The sequence below is a fragment of the Acomys minous genome, assembly GCF_964271855.1.
Source record: "Acomys minous genome assembly, chromosome: 10".
Classification (NCBI taxonomy): domain Eukaryota; kingdom Metazoa; phylum Chordata; class Mammalia; order Rodentia; family Muridae; genus Acomys; species Acomys minous.
In genome coordinates this window covers 69,992,822-69,999,198 of record NC_140491.1, presented here as the reverse complement: position 1 = coordinate 69,999,198, position 6,377 = coordinate 69,992,822, and positions in this window count along the sequence as shown.

Here is a 6,377-nt window from a genome sequence, read left to right as displayed (position 1 = left end):
TCCTTGTCCTCTACTAGTTCCAATCATGCCTGCTGTTGATCACATCAGCTCAGTCCTGCTGAGTCTCACAGCTGCTACCTCTGCATCCATGAGAATTCTTTTATCTGTGTAGCCCCTGGTGTCCTGGAACTTGCTCTGTAGAACAGGCTTCTACCTCCTGAGTGCTAGGATTAAAGGCATGTCCTACCTGCACCCCCCGCCCATGAGAATTCTTATTGTGTCCCATTGACCTCGAGGAAGGTGACTTGCCCAGGGTCATAAAGTAGCAAATGTGGTAAAGATCCCAGCACTTGGGAAGCAGAGGCAGGTGGATCGCTGTGAGTTCAAGGCCAGCCTGGTCTACAAAGCGTGTCCAGGACAGCCAAGGCTACACAAAGAAACCCTGACTCAGGGGGAAAAAAAGTGACTCGGGATTGTGACGGGCAGTACGGGCTACTTGGACGTGTGGTGTGAGATGAGGGTCTCACCTAAGCCCATCTTAACTAGCTCTGTATTTGCATCAATTATAAGTGCCCAAGGAGAGCACCAGGAAAGAAAATATCTCCAGGTCCAGCTCGGTGTGAAAATGGCTCTCCAATGTGCTATTGGCAAGCACCAGGCTCTTGGGGTAGTCCCCACTCAGAGGTGTGCTTAATGGCTGGGCAGCGTGTGGGCAGGGACAGGGGAGGAGGTGAAAGGTGATATCCACACATCCAAATTAGTTACAAGCCAGAGGTTTCATCAGATAAGGGCTAGCTACTGCAGTAACTAGGTATTTGCGCACAACTCTGCTCAATGGGATGGTCTGTGCACCTCACCTGCAGCATCTTACTGGCTCTGATGCACAAGATGTGACAAGTATCCTAGTTGCCTGTGCCTGACTGGTGGGGAAGTACCAATGAGTCCTCTCCTGGCTCCTAAGGGAGAATCTGCTTCTCTTGAAGGTATGATGACTTGTACCATCCCAACACCCAGAAAAGCCCTAAGGCTGGTGGGTTGCTAAATTTAGGTCCAGCCTTGGGTATATAGGGAAGCTGGTGTGTGGGGAGGTGTCTCTTGAGGTTCTAACATAGCCCAGGCTGGCCTAAAACTCATCTTCCTGCCTCTGCCTCTGAGATGATAATTGTGTGTGTGCAACACCATACTGTTTAGGGAGGACCTAGAATTCAAATCCAGAGCTCTCTGAACCCCTAGGTCCAATATCTTAGCCACAAACCTCTATGTACGTTTCCCAGAAATTGCATCTGGCCTTGGCTTAAAAGGCAGCATTTGGGAGGTAGAGGACTAAGGATGTAGCTCAGTGTTGGAGCATTTGCCTAGATCATACAGACCTGAGCTTAATCTTTAATACCACAAAATAATAAGCATTTGATATGTGGGTCCCCAATGTTTAGGAATTCCGAGATTGTAGGCCCAGAGCTTTGCCTTTGATAAATTTTTAAAAGATTTGTGACCTGGGTGTAGTGACACACGCCTTTAATCCCAACACTGGAGAGGCAGAGGCAGGTGGATCTCTGAGTTTGAGGCCAGTCTGGTCTACAGAGTGAGTCCAAGACAGCCAAGGCTACACAGAGAAACCCTGTCTTGAAAAAAAAAAAAGATTTGTATGTGAACCTGGTGATGACGGCACACACCTTTAATCCCAGCACATTGGCCAGCTAAGCATAATCTGAGTACATCGTATCTAGGTAGGTAGCTAGACAAAGCATTTTAAGCTGATTGGCTAGGATATAGTCTTGGGGACTTTGCAGTTACCCACCATTCTGGGAGAAAGGAACATAGCAGGGTAATGTGAACCTACCCGGCTGGTTTGCCAGGAAGTAGCTGGGCCTGTTGTGCCATCTCCAGACTCTTCTAAACTCTGATTCATTAGGAACACTGCCAGTATTCAGAAGTCATAGAGGTGGCACCACTGAAGGAAGATTTGAGGCAGGAAGTCTTCAGCCTGCCTGCTCTGCCGACCCTAAAGGAACTAGGAGGCCCCAAAGCAGTCCCGTCCGATAATCACATGCTGGTCATCATTCTCCAGTCCTTGTCTCAGCCTCCACCCGCTGCCTCACATCCTCCTCCCCAGGCTCAGCACTCAGAATGCCACTTCCTGCTGTGCTGTGCAAAGGATGGGCTTGGTCACGGACTGAGCGAAGGCGGCAGAGGAAGTGCAGTGCTGATAATTGTTATAATATATGATAACTATCCCATGCTGTAACATATCTGCTGTAAGGAAGCTTACTTGGCGCCGGGGGAGAGGAAGGGCACTGAACATGTGGACAAGTAGGCAGACAGACGGGGACAGAGCCATGAGGGCAGACAGAAGAAATAGAGAGACAGATCAAGAGAAACAGAACCAGACAGAGAGTAAGAGAGAAGAGGGGGCCACCCATGACAGAGACAGAGAGTGAGAGAAACCCAGAGACAGCAGGCAGGAGAAAGAGACTGGCAGGTCCTTTTTTATCCAGCCTGCACCCAGCAGGGTTAGGTGATGATGCCAGAGGTTGCTAGGTCTCTAGAGGTCAGCTAGTGGGGCTGCCAATGTGCTAATAATAATGTGATAGTGGATGTGAGTTTGTTTTTCTGGTTTTTTGTTTGTTTGTTTGGTTGGTTGGTGTTTTGAGATAGGGTTTCTCTGTGTAGCCTTGCCTGCCCTGAACTCACTTTGTAGACCAGGCTGGCCTCGAACTCACAGCGATTCTCCTGCCTCTCCCTCCCCAGTGCTGGGCTTAAAGGTGTGCACCACCATGCCCGCTTGTTTTCCTGTTTTTTAAAAAAGACTTATTTTATGTGTATGAGTGTTCTATCCATGTACACCTGCAGGCCAGAAGAGGGCACCAGATCTCATTATAGATGGCTGTGAGCCTCCATGCAGTTGCTGGGAATTGAACTCAACACCTCTGGACAAGCAGCCAGTGCTCTTAACCTCTGAACCATCTCTCCAGGCCCCGCCCCCTTTTTGTTTGTTTGTCTGTTTGTTTGAGATAGGGTCTCCTTATGTAAGTGTAGTTGACTCACACTTGGAGTGCTGGTATTGTAGGTGTGCAGCACCATGCCAACTGTGAGGGTTAACCTTCATTGTCAACATACTGGATTTAGGATCACCATGGAAATGCCTGTGGATGTCTCTCTATGAGGGTGTTTCTGGAAAGGTTTAACCAAGACAAGAGGAAGGCCCACCTTGGATGTGAGTGCAGCATCTTATGGGAGGGGATCGCACACTGAATTTGGAGGGAAAGCGGCGCTAGCATCCATCTCTCTGCTGCTTGATTATGGGTGTAATGTGACCACAGTGCCTTCCCTGAGCCAAATAAGCCTTCCTTCCCAGCAGCCTTTCCCCAAGTATTTTGTCACAGCAACAATAAAAGTGACATGCTCAGGTTTTTGCTTGCTTTTAATCTATGGTTGAACAGGAAAGCTCAGCGTGGTGTGCACAGACACAGACACAGGACACACAGGACCTTACCACTTGTGAAACTGGTTAGCTGATGCCGGGGGATGTCCTTCACAGAAGGCTCCACCTTCACGAAGGATGTCAAATGACTGGCGAACACCCGTCAGCTGGGGGTTGCGGTGAGGATGCTCTGTTCTCAGCACATCTCCGGCCCTGGGAGCCAATAACCCTGAAGGTCTGGGACTGAGACGGAAGTGGGCTGGAGTATGAGGAGTGTGAAACTATTGCTACCCAACCACCATTCTGAGTAGTTCATCCGTTCACTCATTCATTTGTTCATTCCTTTATTCACCGAGTGCTTGGGGGGAAGAGAGGGGCTCGAAATTCCGGGAATGAATTACTGAACAAAACAGACACACACTCAGGTCTCTGTGGAGTTTATTTTTAGTTTTGGTTTTTTGAGACAGAGTCTCTCTGTGCAGCCTTGGCTGTCCTAGACTCAATTTGTAGACCAGGCTGGCCTCGAACTCACAGAGATCCACCAGCCTCTGCCTCCCGAGTGCTGGGATTAAAGGCATGTGCCACTAGGCCTGGCCCTAGAGTTTATATTCTAAGAGAAGAAGATAAACAACAAAGAAAAAAAAAAAAGAAGTTATTGTGTCTGGAAAGGCAGCTTAGTCGGTAGAGTGCTTGCCTACCATACTGGGGTTGATTCCCTAGGACCACAAAAACCAGGCAGAGTGTTACATGCCCGCAACCCCAGCATTTAGGAGGGGGAGGCAGGAGGATCGCAATTTCAAGATCATTCTTAGCTACATAGAACCATAAGTATTTCAGAACCACTCTGAGCCTGACATGCTGGTACATACCTGCCGATTGTGTGCTGTTTGCTGTTGTCATCATGAAAGAAAATTCCAAACATTTGATTTTACCAATGAAGACTTAGGAGCCAGATGCTGGGGTGAAAACTTGCTAGCTCAGACAGGCAGAGAAAGCACCCAGTTAACTTTCCCGCCAGATCACGTTCCAGATGAGAAAAGGCAAAAGCCAAAGACCCTGCTAGTTCAGCTGACAGCCCAGGAGGAAAAAGCCAAGAGCTTAAAGCCTAAAAGCTAAAAAGTTCCCCCTGTTCTCTACACTGTCTTAAATACCCTTCTCTCAAAGATCTTCCTTGGGGGCTGGAGTGATGGCTCAGAGGTTAAGAGCACTGTCTGCTCTTTCAAAGGTCCTGAGTTCAATTCCCAGCAACCACATGGTAGTTCACAACTATGTATAATGAGATCTGGTGCCCTCTTCTGGCCTGCAGGAGTATGTGCAGGCAGAACACTGTATACTATATAAATAAATAAATCTTTAAAAAAATAATAAAAGAAAGATCTTCCTGGGGGGGGGGGAGCGCATGGTGGCGCATGCCTTTAATCCCAGCACTCGGGAGGCAGAGGCAGGTGGATCGCTGAGAGTTCGAGGCCAGCCTGGTCTACAAAGCGAGTCCAGGACAGCCAAGGCTACACAGAGAAACCCTATCTCCAAAAAAAAAAAAAAAAAATCCTGCAACAGTTTGCTTTTTCTTTTTAGCATCATGTATTCTTTCCTGTAGCCTCTCAGGTGTGTTTATCTTTCTCTTCAGCACAAACTATTCTTGTGAGTTTTCTCTATAGAAATTACTTAGTTGGGCTGGAGACATGGTTCAGAGGTTAAAGGCACTGGCTACTCTTCTAAAGGTCCTGAGTTCAATTCCCAGCAACCACATGGTGGCTCACAACCATCTATAATGTGATCTGATGTCCTGTTCTGGCCTGCAGGTGTACATGCAGGCAAAACACTATATATGTAATAAATAAATAAAATCTTAAAAAAAATAAAAAGAAATTGCTTAGTCTTCATAAATCCCCTTTGCCTGTTTTTATCGTGGAAAGTTTTTTTTTCTCAAGCATGATAGTTTTGCTGAGTATAATAGTCTGGGTTGGCAGCTGTGGTTTTTCAAAACTTGAAATACATAATTCTGAGCTATTCTGCCTTCAGTTTCTGTTGGGAGATCGGCTGTTATTATCAGGAGCCTACATTTATATGTGACTCTTTTGCAGCATTCAATATACTTTATTTTGTATATCTAGTGCTTTCACTATAACTTGAGGCCTGAAGTTTCTTTTCTAGTCTTGTCTATTTGTGTCCTAAATGCCTCTTGGACCTGGATGAGGATTTGATAAAAGGTTTTCGTTTTTGTTTTGTTGAGACAGGGATTCTCTGTGTAGCCTTGGCTGTCCTGGACTCACTTTGTAGACCAGGCTGGCCTCGAACTCTCAGCGATCCACCTGCCTCTGCTTCCCAAGTGCTGGGATTAAAGGCGTGTGCCACCACGCCCGGCTTGGTAAAAGTTTTGTATATGAATTTATTGCAATGTTTCTTACCCTTTGGCATGAAGTTCTCCTTCTATGTTCTATTGTCTTTTCATAGAGCCCCCATATCTAGCATGTTCCACCTGTACATTCCTAGTAACGTTTTGTCTTGACTGAATGCTCTAATTGCTCCACCTTGTTTTCAGGCCTGGAGATCCTATCTTCCCCTTGGTTCATTCTATTGGTGACTCAGTTCAACTAGACTTAATGAATTTTTCAGTTCCAGGGTTTCAGTTTGTTTTACCTCAGTATTTTTCTCTGTGTGGAATTCCATTTTCATATCCTTTATTGACTTGTATATTTCTTTTTTCTTTCTGTCTTTTTTTTTTTTCAGGACAGGGGTTTCAGTTTCTCTTGTAGTCCTGGCTGTCCTTGACTTGCTTTGTAGACCAGGCTATCCCTTGAAGTCACAGTGATCCATCCACCTGCCTCTGCTTCCCAAGTGCTGGGATTACAGGTGTAATTACAGGTGTGTGCCACCATGCCCAGCTGACTTCTATATTTCATTTAGCTATTTGTGTTCTCTTACAATTTATTTGGGAGTAAATTTTTATTTCTTTCAACATATTTATAACCATTCTTTTAAATACTTTGTCTGAAATCTCACCTAAGCTGCTCTT